Here is a 27,416-nt window from a genome sequence, read left to right as displayed (position 1 = left end):
CTCTCTCTCTCTCTCTCGCTCTCTCTCTAAATGCACGAGAATGATTACGTCGATGAACCGGCATAATTTTTAAATAACAATAATGATTAAAAGAATTCACCAGATATTCCATGTGATTATCAGATAATATCAATGACAGATGTCGAATTTTAAATCAATAAAATCAAGGTACGCGATGAGGTGAAGAGAAATTAATTCTGTATCTCTCGGGAAGGAAAGGGGGAGGGTGGCAAAGGGGGGAGGGAGGGGGTTGCGAGATTCAATCCCCCCAAATCCTATCGATCCGATCTTCTATTTACGCCTTTCATGTCTTCGTCGACGTCATTCATTTTAACGCGTGCAAATGCCAAGAGGGACCGATCGTCGCTGCGAGACCTCGCAATTTCGACCCGCGACGCGGGTCGTTGTACCGCCGCCGCCGCCGTCGTCGTCGTCGTCGTTCACGCCACGTCGAAGGTGACGCACACACGTGCACGCGCGCCCGCGCGCGCACGAGGTTTCACGCTCTCGCAGCCAGCGCGCTCTTCGACGCATCCACGAGCCGACGTGCATACGTCGATGCACGGTATTATGCACATAGCCACACGCGCATCCCTTTGACGGCCGTAAGCCACCCGTTAGGGGCGCCGACGATGAAACGTAACGCGCACACATACGCGAGAGCGGCATTCTGCGTGCGTACGTGCCTGCGTACGTTCATTCGACCGTTGGGATCGATGATGGAAATAATTCGTTGCCTTTTTTCGTGATTACCATTTCGAGCCTTTCTCTCCTCCGCGTCTCTATGCGTCTGTTCTCTCTCTCTCTCTCTCTCTCTCTTTCTCTCTCTCTTTTGTCTCTCTTTCTTCCCTATCTATCCTTTCATCTCTCTCTCACTCTCTTTTTCCTCACTGTCTTTCGTTATTCTTCTTTTATCTATCTGTGACTCGCTGTCTGCGTCCGCTCGCGTATTCACCGGAAAAGAGAAAAAAAGAAAGAGAGAGAGAAAACCCCAATCGACAGAAAACCACGAGAAGGAACGTACAGAGAGAAGGGCTTGGCCGTATAATAAAGCGTAATGGACGTGGACCGGTTGTGACGATCAATTCGCCTCTTTTTTTTTCGTGATTTTCCGCCGCGGCACTGCCAACTGCACGCCCGCATGTAATATGGAGAAATGGATTTTTCGACCGGACGCTTCTCGCCCGTCCACCCGATTGTGACAGCTCGCGGACGTGCGTGCGTACGTACGTGCGTGCGCGCGGTAGCTCGAGATACGCGGGTGATCGAAAAACTGTTGCGCGCATAAAATCCGGTGAAAGAAACATATTTATTGAAATGGAGCGTCGATCATTGAAGCGACATGTAAATTTTTATGACCTGTCGCGATGTTCGATGTGAAATGCTCGTTTAGGAAAGTTCGAGGATTGGCGTGGATGAACAAGAAACGATTCATTCACGACCCGTTTTTTATTCGAGATTCATAGAATATAATAAGCGAAATCATAACGTTGGCGTAGATTGACAAGCGCTCGCGAAGGTAGCTACAAAATATCTCGTCGACTCTCAGTGAAAAGATATATATTTTGAAGTATTATCTTTATACAGTGAGATATGCAGGATGATTCTTTTTAATTTTAATAGGTAAGTATTCGACATAAACAAAAAACTAAAAAAGCATTTTGTAGCTTTAACACGCCATCGGTAATTTCTAAGTTTCTAAGTTCTTTTATTCTTTCTGTTCTGTGTTTTGAAAAAGAATACATTGTTTAGTTCTTTAAAATTAGATTTTTGACACTATATAAAAATTATCAAGATACCAAAGTTTATTTGAATTCGTTTAATCTGAAAATGTAATGAAAAATATGGATTTCCAATTGAAAAAATTAAATTGACCTTCATCTGACCTTGAATAAACGTCTCAAGGTCAAACCAAGGTCACTGTTATACATCCTCCTCTAGACCATACAACTTTTATTCAGAAAGTTTTTTTTTGTAAAATTGCATATTTTCGAAATATTTGCTTGTTGAGATTAAAAAAGACTCACCCTGTATAATTTAGATATCTCTGAGGCAAGAAAGAGAGTTATTAATTCTTATTCGAATAAATTTAGAGAGGAATACAATTCGCTGTTTTCCCAAATTTTTTAATCCCTTTATGCTTATATTCTCAACGGAGACCTTCCATTTATATTATATATTTTTTTAATTTAGCATGTCTCGTTAAATCGTAGCTCATTATCGGCCATTTGATAATATTAATAAAAGTGTAAAGCTTGCGCGTTTTATTCCTCGTTTGATAATATCGAAATAACGAGAGGAATCCTCGAACGAAACAACTGGGAAAAAAATCTGTTCGCCAAACACCAATTCGAAAACTATCATCACGCGCTGTCGTTCGGAGTGACCCGTTATTGTAATCCGAGCAATTATTTTGCGCAATTATTCGCTGTCTGTCGTTTCGAGCAAAAACGCTACCGGCGGCTCCGCGCACGAAAATGGATTAAAAACTCGCGTTTCCCCACGTCTTGTTGCGCTGAAACGATGGAGTGCACGCATGTACGCACGCAATCACACATGCGTGCCGTAATCGTCGAGAATACCGGAAACTTTAATAAAGAAGACTTTTAATTAAAGATAAAATTTATCAAGACATTTAGTGCAAGATATCAAAAAGTCACAATAAGTAACTTTTGAAATGTTTTTTTAGTATCTCGCCCCTATATAAGCTCATCAAAAAAATATGTCATTAAAACTAAGATTAATGATTCTTAGATATAGATAATCAGTGTAAGATTATAAAATTATGACAATCTTTTTAATAGACGATGGAAAAGCTGGCAAGAATCGAAAAAATCGAGATATCTTGATTCACGTATACGAATAAGGGAGTGAATATTGGTTATATGCGGTAGTTGCTGTCGTGTAGGAAAGAAGCAAGCGAGACAGAAAGAGAAGGAGAAAACAGGAACGTCGATTTCGCGTACGAAAGAATTGGTGAAGCATGGTGAACGGAGAGGGGGGAGGGGGGAGGGGGGAAAGCAAGGACCCGTATACAATGCGTGCTCTCCGCGTGGAATACACGAGCTTTTTCTTTCTCTCTTTCTCGCGCAGAGAGAAGGAGAAGCAAAAGCCTACCGCAGTTGACGGAGCGAGAGGGAGGAGGGGTGGGGGGAAAGGACCCGGGTGGGCTGAGAAAGGGGGAAGATACGGCGAAACAGGAAGTCGGGGAGGACCGGCTGGAATTTAAGGTAGGTCGTCGAATCCTCCGAGACACGACCTACGCTCGCACGGTCTCTTTCCGTTTCCACCCTGCCTCCCCCCCTCCCCCTCCCTCTCTCCTACCCACTCTCTCGCTAAAGCTCCCGCGTCGCGGCCCTACACGAGTCGTTCTCTCTCGCACGTCTCTCGTCGTCCCCAAATTCGCTTCTCGTCCTTGAATCAAGGGCAGTAGCCTTGAGTCTTCGCGCCGATTTTATTCGTTCCGAGAACCTGACCGAATATGCGTCTGATCAAAGTCGGTGAGTGGACCATCGCGAGCTGTATATAAACGAGAGTGGATCGAAAAATATTAGTAGACCTCGATTTAATTACGAGAGAGAGAAAGAAAGAAATTCTTCTCTTAAAAATATTTATAGGTATATACGCTGTGAATTTTTTTTTTTTAATTAGATTGCATCCTATCCAGAGTGTTGAATCCCCTTTTCAATTGATAATATTAAATTCTCAATCAAAATCGCACAAAATATTTTTTTACATAAAAAATTTGATGCACGTATTCAACCAAGGACGGCAGGATTTTTTTCAGGAATGGGAGGGGGCGGCATGACATAATGTCATTCAGATTGATTGAAATATATGCTTTGATATTTAAACATCTTTTGGTATTATTATATAATAGAATTATTATGAATTTTTTTCATTTTCCGGAGGGGGGATCCTCCTTGCCCTCCCCCCTTGCGGACGCTCATGTATTCACCAATGCCTGTGTTTGTCTTATAATTCGGCCATATATATTCGACCTCTCTCTCTATCGCCATAATTGAACCATCCTTCTAAACGCCATTGGGCCTAGCCCCTCTCCTTCCGGATTCTAAAACGAGTTTAGTAAGAACATCGACCAATACCAGATCATAGTAGCCATAACGGTTATTCACGAATTTCCTGGGTGGATTCTTAATCCCACTTATGTGAACCACAAAGTATGATAGATATCACATCATATCTCCGATGTACATAATATATGTATATTCATATTCTATTTAAGGGGAGCTGTAAAATGCGACAAGTCATGAAATATAGACGCTTGACACGTCGAGAAGGAGAATGACAGTAATGGAAGTAGAAATAGAAACGTTACCAGGACGGTATAGGATGTAGAAGGTCTCGGTTATAGTGGAATAGTGGATAGAAATCGGGCAGAGTGGGAGCCAGACCAGGTAGAAAGAGGAGTGTCTGGTTTTCTTTGAGCAGCCGGATGAAGGAAGGAGAGGCTGAAGACGAGGAGAGGAAGAGAGAGGAGGCATAACGGCCTCCGGGCATTTTAGGATGGCCACTACTATTTATTATGGCTGCCGACATATCCGCTCGCTATGTCTTTCCTTTTTCACTTCGGCTATCGCAACTCTTCTTTTCCTAGTTTTCCCAGAATTCTTCACGTATCCAGATGACGATACGAGAATTGCAAAGCACACCGGATAATAAAAGAGCACATTATCCCGTCTTTTTAATTTGTTTATTAAAAACAAGATACTGAATTTTTTTTATTATTTATTTTTTTTTATTATTTTTTTTATTGCAATAACAAATTTAATGTATAATATTATTATTATTTTTATTATTATTATTATTATTGTTATTGTTATTATTGTTATTGTTATTATTATTATGTCATTATTATTGTTGTCATTATTATTGTTATCATTATTTCTGTTATCATTATTATTGTTATCATTATTATTGTTATCATTATTATTGTTATCATTATTATTATTATTATTATTATTATTATTATTATTATTATTATTATTATTACTACTATTATATAATTTACTGTATTTTATTCAATTAATCTTGAACAATAACCGCGAGAGAAATTGTTCTGTTTTCAATTATATCGCATAGTTTTATATTGAGTTATCGAGAAAATAGAAATATCTTTCAGTTTGTTTATATGATGAATACTCGTTATATGCGATAAGACCATAGTTTGATGTAGGAAAAAAAAAATGCGTCGCGTAGTAAATTCTTAATCCTGTGAAATGTGCTGGTTATATCGCGCGTTTCGCTCGACATATTCCCGATTGATCGATCATTTAATCGGATCGACGCCGTCGGTCATCGTCGTCTGCCTGCCTCTTCTTGTGACATCTCGTTTCGCACCGAAACCGTCGTCGTCCAAAACCGAAACCGCTATCAGCGACATTTCCTCTTAAGCGCAGAATCGACCAACGACAACGGCGAATAGCAGTGAGCGACCAATTCCCTTTCCTTCAGTTTTCTCACGGTGGCCCCTCTTCCGGTGGTCCGCCGACTGCCGTTCTGGTACATACCAGGAAGGTGCGAGCAAGAGATGGAGATGAAAGGAAGAGAGATAGTCGCGAGCCGATACGTATCGGCATTCATTGGAGGAAACGGCCGTTTGTTTTACAAGGATAGAAATGAATAAAATGAAAAGGAATAAAGAAGACGGTAATGTACATTATCAAATTACACATTTGGAGATAATGTCATGCAGAAAAAAGTAAAGCTCTCTTGGAGTATTTTCTGCAGTCATTAAAATGTTACCATATCATTGATTTACTGTTAATGACATATTTTGATTCTACGCATTCTTCGAAATGCTAATAATATGTGAAATATATAAAAATAAATGACTTGACTTAAGATAAATTTCAGGAGCTTAACAATATATTGATATGATTGTTGTACAAGAATATATTTTGCATTGAAAATTGATGAATTGTGAAAAATAAATAAAAGATATTGCACTTTAGTATCGAATTAAGGAAGAATTATATGAATCAGCAATTAAAAATTAAATACAAAATCTAATACGTTTTAAGATTTATGAATTTAATTTAATTGCATAAAACACTTGTAACTTCTTAAAATATAAAATTAATAACTGATTTATTAAATAAAATAAAAATGTGCCCTGCGGAATTAAAATTTTTATTTTCATGAACTTTTGTGTAGTCACTATGAAATTTTAGTACAGTCACCATTAAAAATCTAATTCAATTTTGAGATTATATTATTCTACAGGGCAAACCTTTACTTTAGTTTAAATTAATTTTATATTTTAAATGGCTAAAAAAGGCGCTTTTTTGCGTAACGTCAAATTTATGAATCTCAAAATCTCCTCACATTTATCAACTTTCAACTGATCCGACTGTAGTTCCCTCTTAAGCGTAAAATGTGAAGATTATCATGCCACGAATATACTTCAGAACCGCGTTTTCTCCAACGAAACGACAAATGAACGAGACGAGGAACCTTCCAGAGGGACGAACGAACTCTCTCGCACCGCCCTCCGTCTTCTTCGCTTGCGCGTCGAAAGAATTCCCTGTTTCTCCTTCGGCAAGAAGTGCAGCGGATGAAAGAGAAAGGAGAAGAGAGAAAGAGAGAGAGTGTGGCGGGGAGGGGAGGGGAGGGAGGGGGAAGAGGAGGGCGAGACTCGCGGAGGGGTACCGGTGCGTCTCAACTCAATTTCTCCTCTTTTGGTACCCAACTTGAGACTCCGGACGGCGCGGCCGGCGGTTGCCCCACCATGTCAGGCCTCGGCGCGCTGGGCCCTCTCGCCGCCCGGCCCCACCGACCATCCCGTCGTACTCAGGAGGGTCCTACGGCCATTGATCCCGACCTTCACGCGCCGAACGAGCGCGATTGCCAACGAAAGCCGACTTGCCGAACCCGAACCTGCGGCAACGCGGTTTTGCTCTGCTCCTCCCGTTCTTCCTCGGCTCCCTTGCCCCCTACCCCCCTCCATCCCCCGCCCGCCCGCCCGCCCCTCTCACCCATCGACGCTGCCACGCCGTCGCCTTCTCCCTCGTTTCCTCCATCCTTCCACGTCGAGATCCACCGCACCTCTTGCCCTTCCTCGTCTTCTTTCTCCTACTCCCCTAACCTTCCCTAACCAAGCGACCGCTCGACTCGAACTCCCCGGTTCTCTCTTTTTCCTCTGCGTCTCCCCTTCCTCACCCCCTCCCCCTCACCGCCCATCACGTGTCCCTCGATTCACGGAGGGTCCATACGGATCACGTTGAAGGATGAAGAGCCCGCGGGGCACGTCGGGGGAATAGCGAAACGTTGGTGGGTTTAAAAATAACCTTCTTAGAAAACGGCCCGAGGAAAAGCATTTCTGCACGACGTTCCCCTTTTTCCGGCTGCTATTTCGTGTCGTCATCGCCATCGTGGGAGAATCGTAGTTCGAGAATGAATGGCGACGAGATGGGGACGAGTTTTAGTTCTCAGGCTATCGCGACGATTTATGTTATATCATCGTAAAACTGCGATTTGTTTTGATCTTCACCGATGATGGTTCCTTTCAGTCGGAGAATTATTTTACAAAGATGACAGTGTAGTAAAGTAGGCGATAGTTGTTTAGATCGAGTTTATATGTAACATATTAATATTTTTAAACACAAACATCAATCTACGGTTTCTATGTTGGAGATAAGTGTCTTACGATAAAGATCAGAATCCTACACATACATATACATATACAGGTAACTTCAAATACCTGGTATATAATTTCATTTCTTCCTGGTGCTTTCCATACGTAAGACGTAAATTAATCAATTTAGATAATTTAAATGGCATCCATCTTTTAAAGATGAGATATACGCAGTTGTAACGCTGTTAAAAACTGTGCATTTACAATTATCCTATATTAATGCGCGATATAAAGTTACTATGAACCGCAATAGTCGAATTGGCATGCACAGTTAAAAAATTCGTGTTAAATTTAACAGATATAACATGTCCCAAACAGTCCACACAAATTTTTGTGTTAATTTAATATAATATGGATGTGTCAAATGATAACACTAATATTATATTAATATTTTAACACCAAATAAATACAAATTTCAAAGTAATTCAAAATAAATTTTGTGTAAAATTAACATATTTTTAATGATGAAATTAATTTGAAAAAATTTTATTGACGATCCGTCACTCTCATTTCTTTTATAGAAAAAAAAATCAACATTTTTTTTCCCGTAAATTTTGACAGATAAATCCTGTCATTAATAATAAACAACATATTTATTGTATAAAATTAAAAGTAGGTGCACATTATATTATTTTTACACTTTTTTTCAGTTGTTTTTTTAATTTAATATTTGAATTCAATTAACAATATGTTAAATTAACATATAAAAGTGTTAAGTATTTAATACAAAAACTTCAACCGACATATCTTTTAAGAAAAGCTAAATTTTCCAATTATGTCATATTAATCTGATTAAAAATGCTTCGAAAATTACGTATATGCTTGTGACGGGAAATAAGAAGACATCACTTCTCTCTCATTGTCAGTGTCAACTTGAACCGAAATAATATCGAACAAAACGTTTGTAATTTGCTATACGTATCGCGCAAGCACTTAACCTGTCAATTGAAGCGGCTGCTATTTCAATGAAACAGATATATCTGGATTATTCGCACACATGTACGGCGCGGCGATGCGGCGGAATAATGAATGCGCTTCACCTTGAATTCAGTCATTCCGCCTCCTCCATCCAGCAGCGCGCTTCGACAACGGAGCGAGCCCCGTAGCGATGTCCCGTCATGCGCGAGGGATTTCGCGTGTGTTTTGGTTGTTACTTCCACTCGGGCTCGTATCCGCGCCTGGGCTGTTATCTGCAGCGCCTTAATAACATTTTGAGCGACGCTGCACGCAGACAACTCCTGACAATGGCCGTAGGCAGTATAGGCTTCTCAGAAAACCGACACGTTTATCGCGAATTTCCGTTGTGTTATGCCTACGCGAAAATACCCGCTGCCCTCCATTACGCGAAATAGTCGAGGCGTGAGTACGAATTAAGAGCGCCAGCTTGGAACGCGCGCGGCATTGTTAAATTAAAACCGATGGATTCGCCGATTGTGTTGCATCGTATGTGTAACGTCTGCGGCAGCCATCGCATCGGTGAATTGGAAAAAAAAAAGAAAAGAAAAAATAGAATACGCGCGTATTCATCGTCTCGTTCGGTGAAGACACGGACAGTGGAAAAACTCGTATTAAATTTAATTACAGATATAACATGTCCCAAACGGAGTCCGCACAAATTTTTGTGTTAATTTAACATATGGATATGTTAGATAAATGGTGACACTAATACTTGTAATGTTAATTTTAACACAAAATAAATACAAATTTCAAAGTAATTCGAAATAAATTTTGTGTAAAATTAATATTTTTAATGATAAAATTCATTTGGGAAAATGTTATTGACGGTGTACTCTCACAATTTGTCATTATCGCGCTCAAATCTTGGCGATAGAAAAGTGACTAACGCCTTCCTCGTGAAGTTGTCTGATATATTGCGAAACAAATTTGATCGCCATTTTCTAAAAATGGACGTATCGCCGGATAATTAATCAATATTTCTAATGCCTAGGAAGATATCCTATGGAATGTTTATAAATCACATGAGATATCTGTCATGATAAAGGATCACAAACGATTAAATTGCAACTCCGAATCAATCTTCAAACCCAAATTTGGCCAAGTCCCTGCTAATACTATTGGCGCACTATGACGCGCAGTGTATCACCGATGTATATGTATGTGTGTGTGTGTGTCTGTGTGAACCGCATATGTTGCGCGTTATACAAATCGAGAGGAGGCCTGATCGATCGATGCACGCACTACTCGCGTATCAGTGCGTACAGGCCGCGTACGGTCCCGTACGTATGTATGTGTGCACACACGTGGTAAGTAATCGTTACCGTGGCTACCGGCAAACCGGCGGTGAAATTAACGCACACCGATCGGCGGCTTCGGCAACTACCACGGGTACGCGCGCGGGCTACGCATGTAATACGCACATAACATAATACACATATACACACGCGCGCGCGCGCGCGTGTAACGTGTATCCCACATATCGCATATATTTCGGCGCGTCAACGTCGCGACCGCGGATTTGCGGAGATGGCATTAGTATCGCGTTACGTGAATTCCGTGACGCGAGTATGTATACGGGGTGTCCCGCACTGCCACCATCCCATCCTCCAGATGGTAGATTCTCGAGGACGAGTATTGGATCTTTCCTTGACCGAGAATTTACCTGTGTGTGAAACACGCGATCATTTTGATTCATTTCCCAATGTCATTTTATCTATTATAAATATTTATGATAGATTAACTCACTTGCATCGTTATACATCCCGAATATATAAATTAAGAGCTGAAAACTGATTTTCTTTCAGAAAACATGTCGAAAAATATAATAATATTTTCCACGTATCCCTTTTTTTTTAGACGACGATTCTTTAATTCTCTCTTCTGTTAAGTTTTTCTTCGGGACAGTTGGAGCGCAGACTGATCGAGAAATACTTCGGTAACCGATCAGGACGTGGTAGGACACCCTTTATATGCTCGTGCATACGTATGCGTAACGTGTAACGTGTCTATGAAATCCGCGAGCGGTGCACCGCGGGCGTCAGCTCTAAGAAGGAGTGGATATAGTTGGACTCACTATAGCAACGACGTTACGTGAGTAAGATGATTCGAAACAAGGTTATTGGCTCTGCGAGTGCAGCTGCTGCTGCTCGCTGCCTCTACTTGCTGCGGCTATTGAGCGCGGTTTTCTTGTTCTTTTCTCCGATGCTCTTTTGCTTCATCTATTCGCCCGTCCTGCCTCCTGACTTCATCAGTCTCTTGGTCTCTCTCTCTCTCTCTCTCTCTCTCTCTCTCTCTCTCTCTCTCTTTCTCTTTCCAAATCGTAGGAAGTTCAAAAGTTCAGCCCAAGAATTGTCTCGTTACCGCTAATTTCGATATATCTTACATTCTAAATCGATATAAAAATTTGAATGATATATCTAGGAGATACTCAAAGATCATCTGAAAAATTTAGATCTCTTTGGATGTCTGTTGAGCAAAATTTTCAATGAAGAATTCTAAATATGCTAAATATTCTAAATATCCCTATTTCATTAAAAAAAAAATCTGAATAAACTTACGGGATGTATTTAATAATGCATTGCTATAAATCTTTGTTTATTATTACTAATTGTAATAATAATGACAAAACGTTTGGTAGTAATTACAAAATCTCAAAAGAACAACTTTGGATTTAGTTGAGTCTAACTGAATTAGTCTATTAACCAAATTATTTCGTCATAATGACCTGAACGTTTCGTTGAAACTATTTTACTAAAGTTTTAGGTAACTTTGATCAAGGCTGGATTGTTACAATCAATTATAACCAATCTTTTTTTTCAGCATTTGTACATTTATGCAGAATATTATTTCTTTGCGAGGATTACGAATGAGAGAAATCAGCAACAAATGAAATAAATCAGCAGATATCCTAAGGAACCAATCCCGCCACGAGAAGGATCATCGTTCTGGCAGGGACTGTACCCGAAGTTTGCGGACCCGCCGAAGTAAAGTGTGTACTTACCTACCTGCTTCTCCTTCTCTCTCTCTCTCTCTCTCTCTCTCTCTCTCTCTCTCTTACTCTTTCTCCTCTGCTAGTCGTGGTAAGTCACTGTATGCTCGCCTGGACTGGACGTCGGCGAACGTTGCTGTTTCGAGAGCACAAGTATTCGAAGGAGCAACGTCCAACGGCAAGCGGGTAGCCAACCGGCCGGCGCGCCAAGGGACAAAGAGCGGCCGCCGGCCCAAAAGAATAAATAAATAAAGTAGAGAAAAAGAGAGGAAGAAAGAGAGAGAGAGAGAGAGAGAGAGAGAGAGAAAGAGAGGCAGAGCATCCAGCGAAGAAGGAGAGAAGGAAACAGGTTGAAAGAAGTAGGAGAATGTGCCGCAATGAAGGCGGTGGAGGGAATAACGCGGCCCAAGTGGCCGCCATCAGTGCCAAGGACATCGACCGAAATCCAAGGGTACCGCCAAGGCCAAGTAAGGCCCGACCTGCGCCATCGCAAATTCGCTTGACTCCTCTCTTTCTTTGTGGCGGTCTTATTCAGGGGCGTGAGTAAAATAAGAACTGTCCGATCTGTGCGCGCGTCCAAAAAAGCGCCAACAGCAAACCGACCGAAACTCAAGGGCGTCTGCGAAATTCATTACGCGAATACGACTGACGTATTAACAGAGAAGTTGCAGAGAGTATCGATCATAAACATTTTGATTGATGAAAAGGATCCTAATGCTCTTGCGCTTCATTTCGGATATTTAAAGATATTTTTAATATTGAAAAAGTTTGTATTTTAAAAGTAAATTGTAAATTCACGAACTTTATAATCATTTTAATAAAGATTAAAAGTATATAGGTAATAAAAATTATATATAATTGATATTGTTAATATTTATCATTAATATGTATTATTACTGGCGCAGTTTAATATGGCGTGTTACTAAAATTGATAAAGGATGATAAAGATTATTATATGTATATCGCTGCGTGACATAGGCGAAATATTTTTTCTCCTAGACCCTTCCGTAAGATACATTGTAAATAATTTTAATAAACTTTCTACATAAAAAAGCATTTAATAGGCTATTTTTTGGCGAATAAAATATGTTGAGGTAAAAGGTTTTTCCAAAGCATATAAAAAAATAAATACGATTGTCTATATTGACGCTTATTATCACTCTATGTCACAACGCTTTCCATTTTTCAAAGTGACGTTCTTAATAATACCTTTCGTCCAAAAAAACAGAATAAGATTGAAAGAGCCCAATCACTATCGATTGTCATGTTTTCAATAGCGCGATCGCATGTTGTTGGCTCCCGGTATTAGGGGTCACCAACGCCTAGGCAACGCCGTCAGGATCATTAAGAGCAAATGACGGCGCGTTTCGAGTTTCGAGCGTGCGAGCCAGGTGGATGACCGCAGCGCTCGGCAGCGAGGGTTGACGACTCGCGCCGAAGGAAAAATCCGGAAGCCGGATGGCCGGGGGAGGGTGAGAGACGAGGGTTGGTGTAGGGTTAGGGCGCCGCAGAGCGCCCGCCAGGCTTACTTCTCTCTGGCCCTCGCAGCCCGACCCTCTCCCCTTTCCCTCCATTCCCGCTACTCACCAACAGGTCTCCCTCTGTCTCTCTATTTTTTTTCATCCCCAGAAGGATGAGTCTCCAGCGGGGTGGAGTCACCCACGCCCACGCAGGCCGAGCCGGTAGGCCTACCCCAACGTAACTCGCAGTGCGTATATCTACCCTTTAGGCCGACAGCCACCCCCGATCCAGGTGACCTGTAGGGGGCGTGTACGTGCCCCTGCCGGCCTGCAACAGCCAGGTTTGCCAGTCCTGGCAGGTTGCACTCCGTTAACCGTTTTGCGTCGTAGGGGATTAACAAAGAGGGACGAGGAACGGGAGAAAAGGGGTGGCACGCTTTTCCCGATACCGGAAAATTGTTGGTGGCTAATAGGAGGCAAAAGGCCGGCATATTGGCGGGAAGAAGAAAATTGGCTCTACTGGAAATCCAAGCCTGACGCAAGTGCGTGTGGTTTTCGACGTCGCTCCAGGTCACCCGGGGAATGCGAGGTGGTGGCCGGTGTGTTTGCTCGCGGCGTGTTGGTTCCGCCACGTGCCGAGAAATATCGAGCGGCGGAAAATAAGGTAGATCTCTTTTCTCGTGCTCGTTATTGATACCGAGTTGCACATAAAACGGGAGAAGAACACACGCGGTCGAAAAAAACGATCGATTCGATAAAAGGTAGTATCTTGAAATCTGCAGGCCGATGATTCATCGCACGCGATGAAGTTACACGAGGAATGTTAATGACTTCAATCGCGAGCTATGTCCTCTAGTCAGTTTTATTCGACGAGATTTCAAAGTACGCTTTCGAGAATTTTTCCACGAATGTAAATTCTCTGACGTTTATCGCGGTACTGTTATTGCAATGCATCAGAGAGATGCTCCACCTTTATTTAATCTCGACTCACTACAGAGTTTTATCAAATATCTAGATTTTATTTCTTGTATATGCAATCTATCGAGAGAGAATCTCAAATGCCGGTGTATTCTATGAACGATACGAATCTTATTGACTTCCTTTATACGAATGATGAAAAGAATATTGTAAATAGTTGTTTCTATCTGTGTTACATTATAGATCTTAATATAAACAAAATTTTTTGAAGGGATTTGTAGTTTAATTTTTTAGAGATGCTGTCAATATATAATTTTGTAGAATATTAGACATAAACAGCTAAAGACCAATTAAATGATACGATTGCATTTTATCGGCTAAAAAAAAAATCAAGTCAGGGTCACCTCAATTTTTAAAATGATAATAGATTATAGAGTAACAAATTATATTAAGCGAGATTATGCTTTAACATTTTCGCGATTTAAGACATCGATTAAGATTGTTTTGGCTGTACAATAATAGCAAAACTGTGAAAATTTAAAAAAACATATTTTTTGTATTTATACTATTTAAAAAATCAAATAAATAAATCCGGATTATAAAAAAAAAATTAAAATATCACAAAATAATATATTCGTAAAAGAAAATAGTTGTAATTAATACTTTTTTCTAATTTATGACACAAACTTTTAGTCGCGAATATAAAATCAACTTCAAGAAACAAAAAAAAAAAAAAAACGAGTAATTTGTAGATAGAAAGAAAGAAAGATAATATTTTTTAATTTTTAGTAAATAATTTTTAAACGAGTAAGTAGCTCTAAATCAAGTTTAGAATAAGTATTTATTAGAGTATTTTTTTAATATATATAAAAGTTTTTATTTTGTTGGCTATGGTTTTCCTTGTCAAATTTGTCAATAAGTGTTACAATATACAATTTTCCATAAGAATTAATACTAGTTTTAAATTTAAATAATTTCCAAACCGTTAAGAGAATTGTATTCAAGTTTTGCACAGTAGAAATAGTAGAAATCTACGAAATTTTCATGCTTTTGTCAATGTTTTGACACATGACCCAAACATCCTTAAAAAACGCAGAGAGAAAATCCGGGCGAAGATCGAATATGATTCATTTGTTCTGAACAGGTTTATATTCGCAGGAGAGATGAATCGTTTGCGTCATCAAACGTTAATCATGACGAGCAACGATATCGGCGACGTTAATAATTCATCCCCGCTCTTCTCTCACCGCAATGAATTATGTACGCGCTTCTCATAAGCGGCAAACGAGAGTAAACTCCGATTAGTCTTTTGCACCTGATCCCGTTTTATCTCCCGATCGTGGCAACGGCCTCGCTCGAGAGAGCCGCCGCTGGATCGCGATCGTCGTGGCGTTTCGCGCATCTGATATCTCAATTCCCGCTCGAGAAAGTATGTATATATATATATTTACGTATAAATATTAATAAACGTCGACACGATCGCGGGGCTTCTCTTAATTTCGCGCCTCCTCCATTCAAGATCGTCCTTTATTTTGACAAGACCACGATACTTAATTCCAGTTAGAGTTAAACCGGAACCATTTTGCTCATCAGGTCGCCCGTTAGGATTTTTCTCTCATCCAGAGAGACGCTCTTAATCTGTCATTAAAAGATCGACTTTAAGTAAAAATTTCATCTAAATACTCTTGAACGAGTCTTGTGATTCTGTATGTGTTTCCTTAATTATTTATTAATCTAGACATTAACGAAAATTATCACATATTCGCTTTGCTGTGTTAAATTAGCCCCATTGCGAGCGCTCGATATCTTTTTAACGATACCTTCATATTGACGTAAAATAGAAAACGCTGACGGTTGCAACTAAAATAGTAGAGGGATAAAATTAACGCTTCTCTTTAAAATGGCCATTCCAGGAGCGCACACTCACTCGTGCGTTGCACGACCCGTCTTGTTCCTCTCCATTATGAACGGAAGGCCGTGGCCGAGTGGATGCGGTGCGCGCGGAACAGGTGCCAACCGGTTCGAGAAAGCTTCGCCCTGCCAATAAGTGCGCTCACCCTTCTTCACGCGAGACAGGTGGACCGACCGGTGCATCGTCGATCCTGTCTGTGTACGCGAGATCAGAGTCACTCGCGACACACCGTGCAATTTCAGGGAAATTGAAAAGCGAGGCGAAAATAAGTTACGTTTGCGTCACTTAATCGACTGGCACCGCACGGACATGTTCAGATTCACTTCAATCCTGACGGAAACAAATGATATCTTCCTAATATTTCCTACCTTTCTTTATCTGTCTCTCTTATCCTTTTAAGAAAATATTCAGGATATTCCGTAAACACTATAATGTGTACATATACAGGGTGTTCCAAGTCAAGTCAATGAAGGATCTTATAAAAAATTAAAAAAAAAAAAGGTTCCTATAACCATAGATTCGGAAATGCTGGACCTATGTTTATAGAATCTTTTTTTGTTACAAATTCAATTTCCTATAAAATGCCGAAATTTCATTGACCTGGCACATCATAACATTTCCCATAAAATATACAGGGTGTTCCAAAATTAAATCGATAAACTTTAAATGGTTATAAAAGATATCAAAACCATCAAGCCAATTTGATCAATAAAATCGTGTTCATAAATGAATCATTTTGGGGTATGATTAAATCGAGGTGTTTTGAAACTTTTCTACAAAACATTTTTTGATATCTCGAATAATTTGTAAAATATATCGAGAAAAACAAAAAGCCGTTCTATATATGAGGCGTGATTTCATCACTTAGAATCGTTTTTAGGTCGCATCTGGAAATTTCTAAATTCATCTATTTACCCCCCTCCCCTCCATGTGTGTAAAGTTTCATTAAAATTCAGAATTTTCGGGTTTGCGAAGTTCTCTTGTTAATGTTTAATTTTCTAGTGTCAAAACGATTCATTGACGAACATGGGTTTATTGACAAAATTGGTTTGTTTTGGCGTTCTTTATAACCATCTGAAGTCTGTCGGTCTAATTCTGGGACGCCCTGTATATAGGATCTAGTTATAAAAGAGAGAAAACTGTTACTACCATTCGTAATTATAGATGAACAGTATTATAAATTCTTATTATTAAAATAAATGAAGCTTGTCGCTTCAGCGAGCAATGACTGAAAGCGAACGATGTACTCTTGTTTATGTATTTACGCGCGAGCGTATGTAATTAACGCGAAAATGCTTACTTACGCGATAATGTTCGCGAAACGTTTTATCGTCGTCGGTAATGAGCCTCGTTAAGTATTGAGCGTATTTGTAAATAACGATCGAATATCAAAACCATATAAGCGGGGTACCCCATAATTCGATTTACATTTGTTATACATTCCGTTATACATTCCCCTTCCTCCCCCCGCATGCATACGCATTCGTCGCGAGGCAATGACGATGACTCGTATCATCCAAAAATGATTTGCCTGTGAAAACTTGGCGCATCGCGAACGAACGAAAATCAAAATTGCGTGTGTACCAATTGCGTACGTAACTGAATTAAAAACTAATTACTTGCCAAACGACGCGGCGCGCATTTGTACCTGATACTCTCGGGTCGGGGACCAACGCGATATCGATCGTCGGAGAGAATAATTATCCGTCACAATGATATCCGACCAAATCATCGAGTACCGAAATCGTGTAATCGTCATGTTAAATATATATATTCCAACCTTTAAACAATTCCAAGCATAATAGGCTCGAAATCAATCGAGTAACGTTAAAAGTGTTCTAAACAATTATGTATTGTCGTTGTGCGTCAATATAACATGAAATACCATTCGCCAATTAACAAGCATGACGAAATGCAATTTATATTAAATATCGCAAGCGCTCGCATATTAGTTCTAACCATTTCTGCACCACCAGGTCTTTTTTCAATTAAATCCCCGCAACGTACAATCATAGAAATATTTTAATTTATAAGTTTACATTTATTATAATTAATTAATGTAAAAATTATTAAGATATATGACGTTCGAAAATCTTTTGATCCCGTCAACGGGATTTAAATACTTTTAAAATGCTTTTAAATTGTTCTGAGCGCGAAAAAAACTCAGTCACTTGAAAATGGATTCGCAAAAGGGCATATATAGGGTTATCTTTTTCCCCTATCACGCAGGCGGTCGACGTCGATACGCCTACGTTAAATTATTTATAAGACGTGTCAGATTACACGCTTTCGAACCCGTAGGAACCTCTCGTTTAAACTAGAAACAAATGAAAGGGAGTAATTTTATGAAAGTTGAACAGCACATGGATTTGTACCAAGTGTGATGCGCGAGATACATTTCACATTTTTTATTCGTTTATTATTATGTCATTTATTATCGACTGTAAAATAATTAACATGGTAAAAATATTGAAACGTTAATGATTAAATAATAAATTAACGACATCGTGCGCAAGGCAGTAAACGAAAATTATTTTCAATAAAAATAAATAATAACTCGATATACATATAATGTATAATTAAATAGCCAAATTACTGCGCGGAAAGAAAAGCATCGAAAAATTGGAAAATTTTGGAGGAGAAATTTTCAACGTACAACGAGACTGTCGCCGAGTGCGATGCATGGATATACCTGCGCTGGCCTCGCGACGATGACGGTTCCTCGAGAGCGGCCCGCGCAAGAGGAGGAAAGCTTGGCATGGCGTGCAATTTTCGCGCGGTGTAAACGGACCTTTCACGTAACACATGCTCCGCACTCATACGCATCGTCCGCCCTGCCCCCGCGGACTTCCTCCCCCCCCCCCTGCCCCCGTCGACTCTCTTCGCACCTTCGTTCTTCTAGCCCTTGTTGCAGTCCCGCCCGCGGTTCCCCGTCATTCCGCGCGAAGAGGAACGTCGTTGTCGATGTGACAATCGCGCGTACAACGAGGACGCAGTACGCGATGCACCGATCGGTGAGATAGAGAAGGATGCGAGAGAGGCGTGCACGTGACGAGGACGGAGTGAGCCGTTATTTTTATAGCGTTACGGTAGGTTAAAGCCGCGTCCGACCAACCGACGTACCATGCCCAACCTAACCCGGGTTAGTCGGGACTATCTATCTGTCTCCGCTCCCCTTTCGTCGTCTGTCTCTCTCTTTCTCTCTTTTCTCGCTCCGTCATCCCCTTTCTCTCTCTCTCTCTCTCTCTTTTTCTCCCTCTCTTCTTTCAAAGCACGCTGCGCACCCTCCTCTCCTTTCCGCCAAGCGAGGGCTCCGCGCGCATTTATAATGCACGCAAAATTTCATGCAGAGGCGCTTCGCCTGCCTTCCAATCCTTTGATAACACGCTGTTTGCGCGCACCCGGCACACACGCGCGCGACACGGCCCCGGCTCCGCGCGCGCGCGCGCGCGTGTGTGTGCGATGCACGCCGGTCCGGTAGCTCGGTTGTACGCGACTATATTTAAAAGCGCCCGAGAGCACCCGTTACCGCTGCCCTTCTTCTCGCTCTTGTCCCCCTGCGCATCCGCGTCCTCTCACACTGGCCGCCTGCCTCCGCTCCGGCCCTTCGCTTCTGCACTCTTTAACTCTTTCCCCTTTCCAACACACATACATACAATGATCTCTCTCCTTCCCTCTTTCTCTCTCTCTCTCTCTCTCTCTCTCTCTCTCTCTCTCGCGCGCGCGCGCGCGCGCGAGATGGGCAGCGCGCGACAACTTCCGGTGGCCGGGCAGCACGCTTCCACGATCGAGATGCGTCTCTCTCTCGTCGAGTGGCTTCTCGAAAAAATATCCCTCTCGACACATGCATAGACACGCCGATACGTAAACACACACGCACATGTGCATGCACGCACACATGTACACATGTGTGAACACAGTGTGAATCGCGCGGACTGACTCTTTTTCCCCCCCCCCCCCCCCTCCTCTTCACGCTGTCTTTCTCTCTCGCTCCCGCCGATCGGTGCGCGCACCGTCTCCTCTTTGCGATGCGCTCGCACGCACGCGCACATAGAGAGGTCTCGTTGCTTTTTTTTTTCCGCGGCTTTTTGCAGTCTTTTTATAGGCAATGAGCGAGTGGTTAGATGAACTCCGCGCGATAAGCAGGGCGTGGGTAAATTCGAATCACCGCGCCGCTGGCTGCTGCCTGGCTTGACTTGCCTCGCGCCCCGATTATCAGTTTGGGGGATGCTTTCGGATTACTCCGAGCGAGGATGAATGATCGCAACGATAATACTCGACTCTCTGATCTAGTTGTAAAATCGATGTAATTTTTTTCTGAAAGAACTATGTCCAGTTTGGGGCCCAGAGTGATGAGTCGTATATTAATCGATAGAGTGGTATTCACGAAGTACGAAATAAAAGAGTTTAGTTGCTTAATTGAAGTCTGCCAAAGCATAAGAACTACATGTATGTATGTACATGGTGGTAATAGCAAACTTTTGGACAGCTCTAGCATTTAGGGCACTCATTTTTACAAGATTGTGTCGGATTTTTTTAATCCTCTTTTGATGCCCTACCAATCCTAGCGATTACATTTGCACCCTTCATCGGATTTAATAACATCCGTAAATTTAAAACTGGCCAATCACAGCTATTCCTCTGAAGAATGGAATGACTGTGATTGGCCAATTTTAGAATTAGGATATTATTAAGCCCGATTAAGGATGATATCTAAACGTCCATGTCTCAATGCCGTTTATCGGGGACCCAACTTCAATAAGAAACTGGCCTTGGATCCTTCGAATGTGAAAAGACTAATTTTTGCTTTTTCTATTAATGATATGAGAGCATTTCTCGTTAGAAAAGGTAGCGAGAGGAATGAAATAGATGTACTTTGCAAATAAAATATTTAATGTGTCTGATTGTTACAGCGTTTGGAAGATATCGTGAACACGCCCATGTAATACCTTCATTGTTTATCTCCCTAACAAAGGTGCACGAGTACTGGAATTGTTATGATTAAAAGATTTTAATTATCGTATAAATCTTTAATGGGATTTAGTACTATTTACGTGAACAAGTGGACTTTAGAAAAAGCGTCAGATTTTTAACTCATGACCTTGCCACGAGCCTCCGTTAGGTACACACACCATTAATCAACGTTACGTCTTTTTGATCGAACATCTTTTGAGAGACCATTTGCTCAGGATGGGATTTTTTATGCAAGCCTTCTATCCCTTAGACTCTAGACGGTGGCAAAATAATTAATATCTATATATTAGTCTTCCGAGAGACAGCCATAAACACAAATCTTATTACAAATCTCTCGATGTGTGCGGAGATATTAATGAGATCCCCGTTCCTGCTGCGTTTTATCAAAACGTTCCACGCCACGGCATGCGTAATCCGCGAGAGTTGAATCGTACATGGCACGTGTCCGCAGTTGTTCTCCGACAATTCCGGTCTCACTCTTCCTCTCGTTTCACCTCTCTTTTCTCTCTTTCTCTCTCTCTCTCTCTCTCTCTCTCTCTCTCTCTTTCCTCTGTTCTACTCTCTCGCCGTTGCATTGCAGGACCTCCCACGCTACCCGATAGCTCATCTTCCCGTTCTCTCCTACTCTCTCTCTCTCTCTCACTCTCTTTCTCTATGTCTCTTTCTCGCTCTCCATGACCCTTGATTGACAAGCGTTTATTTTACACTACGCGCTCGACGATCGATGAAACCCCATCGCTGCCGAAATGGAAATGTATATACATATCGGAAATGGCCAATTAATCCCGCACGTGCGGCAGATGGATTTCGATACTGCCAATGAAGCGGATGCGTAAAAAACGGGCCAGCTTCCCGCCGGATTAAAACTGCATCGACGCGTTAAATACAGGCCACGAAGTTTGTAAACGAAAAAACCCAATAGTATACTATACGTACAATGACATAAAAATAAAACATTGCTCAGTTGATTTCTACCATTGCCCGTTGAACTCTCGCTGCTTATATTTAATTTATCGTTTGAAATTGTGTGCAACGTTTTGTTAATCTAACATTTTTAATTTAAACCGCGTTAGATGTTACATGCGCGAGTGCGTGTAAAGAATATATGTAGGTGGAAAAATAATTACAATTGAAATTTGTAATTATGTAAACACTAATAAAAATTCACGCAATATAAATTCGCAACTCGATGAAAAAAAAAAGTAGTAACTGTTTATTACAAGATTGCACGAATATAAATTGCATCTGTGCTTCCTACACATTTAAGAAAACGCAAGACGTTTTCTATAGAAAAACATATTTTTTTGAAATATCTACTCTTGACATTTATTTTCACGGTGTCTACTCAAAGCTCATAAAAAAAATTCCCTGAAAATTCCCTGCTCTTATAGATATTATTGTTCAAAATTCCAGGTAAAGAAAATATTTTAAAGATTTTTTGGTGCATCTTTCTAATGTAAGTTATTTATTGCATGCATTTTTAATGTTTTTCATACGTAAGAGAAACTTGAAAAAACCTCTTAAGTTTCTAGTGCTGCATTTGTAAATGTAGTGAAAAAAAATTGAATAACTTTCGTAAGATAAGCATTTTTCAGTTGCAAATAAAATTTTGATTTTTTATTACTAAGAATTACAATAAAAAATATGTATTATACATTCAAAAGTTTGTTAAAACATTAAATATATAAATAAACATAAATCTATATTTATAATATATTTTAAACATATAATTTAGTTATATTTACGTATATTTTTTAAAGAAATTCCTTGAATAAAATTCCATGAAATATCCCTAATTTTCCCAGATATAAAAAAAAATCCCTAGAGAATTCCAGGCTTTCCATGTTTTCGCAGATAGTACACACCCTGATTTTAAAACCTCTAACTTTTTTGGTTTATTTATCAAAGTCTCTAAAAAATCATCCACTCCACAGACTATTTCGACGCTGACATTCGCGCTGCGACAAGGTCGCGTATCTCTCGTCACGCTAACGCGAAAAACACGCGACAAGCCGCCACCAATGAGTTAATTAAGCGCGGAGTCTCGTCTTAACGCGATTACCGGTGTAAACGGCTTTTAATTATTCGCACGCGTTTTCGGCGACGTAATCGCGACGTTTCCTCTCTGTCGAAAAGAGAGGAGAAGAGGATGAGGGAGAGCGCTGGTAAAGTCGGGGGGGGGGGGATGACGGTTTCGTCTAAATTGCTCGTTTCTCAATTATTCATCAGCCCCCTTCATCTCCCCCCCCCTCCGACCCCTCCCTTCGTCAACCGTCCTCTTGATCCGCCCGCGCTCGCTTGCCGGCACTTTTCACACTACCGACACGGTTTCCGTCAGCATCCTCTCCCACCCCTCCTCCCTCCCTTCTCAATCACCTCTCGCCCAGCTTGGCGGTAGCATCCTCATCCTCCTTCTCCTTCTCTCTCTCTCTCTCTCTCTCTCTCTCTCTCTCTCTCTCTTTCTCTCTCCTCCTCTCGTTTATTTTCCTCGTTCTCCCGGAATTGAAGTGTACCACCTACACCCACGACGGCCTACCTCCATTATGCATCGGCCTCGACAACGACGGCCACGACCACGACGAGGACGACGACGACGACGACGACGACGATGAGAGGGACCTGAATGCAAAACGCTCGCCGACATTTAATTCAGTTCAGTTCAGCGCCACGGTATTTCGCGCGGTGGCGGCTTGCCGTAGTGATGTTCCATTAAAACCCGAGACAATAACCTGACAGGTCTGATCGGCACATCTCCAGCTTTCTCTCCCCGGCGGCGGCTCTTCGCACACACACGACACGCCGCGCGGCAGCTGCTCTCCGTCGCTATAACGGAAGAGCGGAGGCTGCCGCTGTCTACCGAGAAACTGACTTCCGGCCTCCGACCGCCATCGACTCTCGCGGCCGGATTAAGAGATCGGGGCGTGAGAGGGAAAGAGAATGAACGATCGAGAGGGAGAGAGAGAGAGAGAGAAAGAGAGAGAGAGGCGAAACGTTTAGTTTAGTTTCGAACGTATCAACGCCCCGCACGTTTTGTCGTACGTTTGTCGACCGGTTTTGTTCCACGGCCGACCGCGAACCAGGTCAGCGATTTCGAGCGAGCGTGAACCTTTTAACGGAGGAAACGAACCAATTAACCCTTTGAGGACAAACATTGCGAATTTGCTGGAGGCCGGTAGAACTGTCCTCTGTTTCGATGACAATATAAAGAACATGATGTTATCGACTGTATCGTATCCGCGATGAATAATAATACACTAGCACAATTGGATACGTTTGTTGTTTCTTTGTTTTTGGATATTGCGCGACTGATTGCAAAATTTCGTTTAAAATTTCATATCTTTTTTAATTTTAATTCAAATCTTATATCTAATATCTTTTTTAATTTTAATCTTTATCTTTTTAATTTTTTTCACAGATCTTACAGAGCGTATAGAAATAATATATAGGGTGCTTCAGAAATATTTTAATAAACTTTGGAGATAAGTTTTCTACACAAAAGCAAGAAAAAATATGTCATATAAACATATGTCCGAAAATACCTGGTTTATGAGTTATAATCGAAAGATTTCAACGACAAAAACTCATAGAACATATCAACAATGACACATGATCAATACATCTTCAGTTCAATTGTTTATCTACTCACAATTCACAACGAATGCTCAAAATATCCTCCATACTAGGACAAGTCCTAACCTAACCTAACCTGCTTCAAGCCACGCATGAATACATCGGATCACGAACTGTCGCACCCTTTCAAACCTCCCACGATGGTTGCGAATAGTTTCGGACGCATCTACGATGCATTAGTCAAGCGTCTCTTCATTTGCAATTTCAGTTGCATAAACTAGGGTTTTTAGGTATTCCCACAGACAAAAATCTAATGGATTTAGGTTAGGCCATGGTAATCTTTCGATTATAACTCATAAACCAGGCACTTCCGGACATATGTTTACATGACATTTTTTTCTTGTTTTTGTGTGAAGAACTCATCCCCAAAGTTTGTTGGAATATTTCTAAAACACCCTATATATAACCATAATCAAACATAATTCATATAATCATGTTTGTGTTTTCACATATACACACACATTTTATATACAAGTATTATTGATATATTCAACAAAGATGTAAATGTTTACAAATTACCAAAGAACGGTGTGAGAGAGAAAATATGTAATAATAATATATAAGAACTCTTCGTTTCTTTTTTCATTTTTCAACGATTTAGAATATCTCCTTACTTATGGAAAAGATTTCCCATTTCGTTCTACATTTTTTTTTCTTTTGCATTATTTTCTTTAATGAGAAAAGTATGGTTTGGTGAAAATTAATGCGGCGCCAGCTAAAATATGCGTCCGCACATTAAATATGGTATTAATCGTACTTAAAAATTCTAACGTCCGCGTTTAAGTTCTGGTCCACGCCTCGGCATGGAGAAGAGCGCCGTGAAATTGCGAGGGTGCCGGGCTCTCTCTCTCTCTCTCTCTCTCTCTCTCTCTCTCTCTCTCTCTCTCTCTCTCTCTCTCTCTCTCTCTCTCTCTCTCTCTCTCTCCTCTCCTCTCTCTCTCCCTCTCGGACTTTCGTGTGCGACGCAAATTAATTTTCAAGTGGCGCTCAGAATACCAGAGCGAACGCAAAGTGCAAAGCCGGCGGAAAGGAGAATCCGCGCGTTAGCCACGCGAACGCGATTAACAATTTCAACAATTCTTGATAAACTCGCGGTATTCTTCCCTCTTACGGCGAGGGTATGTGAGATGAAATTATTTAAAACATTGTTTATACCTCTCTTATTACATGCGTCGTATATGTATGTAATATACAATGTTGATTATCTTATGCCGTTTAATGGCGAAGAAAATATTATGCTTCTGTGAAATTTATTAATTAATTCGCGATCGGGAATTTTTCCTTCATTGCAAAGGTGGCGGGAAAAACGGGAAGCGCAAAATGTATAGCTGTTTGCGAGCGAGTATGGGCGGGCGTATATCATCGCGATATTTCGATCTCGAGAATCGTCCGTCTCTTCCAGAAATAACTCGAGTTCGAGGGACCTTTGTCACAGTCGCGGATAACGATTGGCGATATCTCAGCCGATCGACGATGGCCGATACGCAGGGATACGAGAAAGAAGCGCGTCAAGCGTGAAATGGAACTCGTCCCGATCTCGATTTTAGACGAGCAAAATAATAAAGCTTCTTTCAAAAAAAAAAAAAAAATTTAATATTCGATACACGTGTACTTGGAAAGATTAGCAAGACGAGAATAATTGAAGCAATTTCGAAAAGCAAATATTTGAAGATAAAATGATATTTTGTTGCGAGTTGCAAAATTAGGTAGGCAGTTAATTATCCGATGAGTTTGTAATCATTCGATATAGATTCTGCATCCTAAATTGCAATAACATATTTCCAATAATTAATATTTAATGACAATTTGCTACCGGTAATTTATTATTTATTGTTACAAGTTCGCCCCGATAGCATTACACCTTCTCGTATCGATCTTCCGGCTATTGTTGCGCAATTGAAATATACGCATATATTAATATAATCAATATAATTTTCTAGGGTGGTTAATGAATTTTCAGAAAATTCCGCGAGAAGACTTCAATGGCGCGCGTGTCTGTGAACACGCATATTTAATTCACATATTCAATTAATAAATCCGTTTAATTCAATAATGAATAAGAACAGAAGTATAAGTAAAAAATAATTTTTTGTTTCTGTCTTGTAGACATGATTTCAATTATCGTGTCGCGCGAGAGGCAATTCGTTTATCTCATAATCCCAACAAGTGGGCAAATTTAACATGAATTCGAAAGAACGTGTGGGGGATTCAACGACACTGAAATATGCGAGCATCACCCTCACGGGGGAAGGGAGCGCGGGAAAATTCAGGACCGCGGACGTGATGACATCTCACGCATGTAGGTCATGGGCCTTCCGTGGCAATCTCGTCGTCCTCCTCCTCCTCCTCCTCGTAATCTTCGCCCTCCCACGAGAGATCGTCATAGGAACCGCTCAAGTTTTCTCCCTCGGCGAAATAATTTCCCGGAAAATTAATGTCGGCGGGCACGCGGCCATAACGCAACGCGTATGCCCCGCTTGATAAATAAAAAGAGCGAGCGGTAGATCGGCGGGCATGGAGTCAAGGACTCGTTCGAGGCTGTCAACGTCAGAGCGCGATGACGCATCCAGAGAGAGAAACATCGATCGAGAGAGCAGGCAGGGTCAGAGAAGCAGATAGGGTGAGCATCAGGTCGATGGAGACGAGCAGAGAGAGAGAGCGAGCGAGCGGGGATGAAACGAGGAGACAACGGGGGCCGCACGGCGTTATAAGATCGATAGCTGATGTGATACCAACCCAACCCAAGCCGACCCAACTGAACCCAGCGGTTCGTTCACCCCCGCGGTGTATTCGCGCCATTATCTGTTCCAAATGTCGTCGTCGACGGCGACATCGCTCCACTTCGTGTCGCGAAACGGTTCGCCGTCGCCGCCGCCGCCACCCCGCATCCGTCTTCCTTCGCCCAAACCGGCCGGTTGC

The 27,416-nt window shown here is 41.2% G+C and overlaps 1 protein-coding gene across 1 annotated transcript in view; it reads left to right on the top strand.

Moving 5' to 3' along the window:
* LOC126850694 (RCC1 domain-containing protein 1) overlaps nucleotides 1-27,160 on the top strand; it is a 293,787-nt gene extending 266,627 nt beyond the window's left edge. The window contains exon 8 of the transcript XR_007687568.1: nucleotides 27,149-27,160. The gene's annotated coding sequence lies outside the window, so the exon portion shown is untranslated. The remainder of the gene's footprint in view (nucleotides 1-27,148) is intronic.
* The last annotated feature ends 256 nt before the right edge of the window (nucleotides 27,161-27,416 follow it).

Source organism: Cataglyphis hispanica, chromosome 6 (assembly GCF_021464435.1).
Source record: "Cataglyphis hispanica isolate Lineage 1 chromosome 6, ULB_Chis1_1.0, whole genome shotgun sequence".
Classification (NCBI taxonomy): domain Eukaryota; kingdom Metazoa; phylum Arthropoda; class Insecta; order Hymenoptera; family Formicidae; genus Cataglyphis; species Cataglyphis hispanica.
This window is presented reverse-complemented; position numbering and strand designations above follow the sequence as displayed.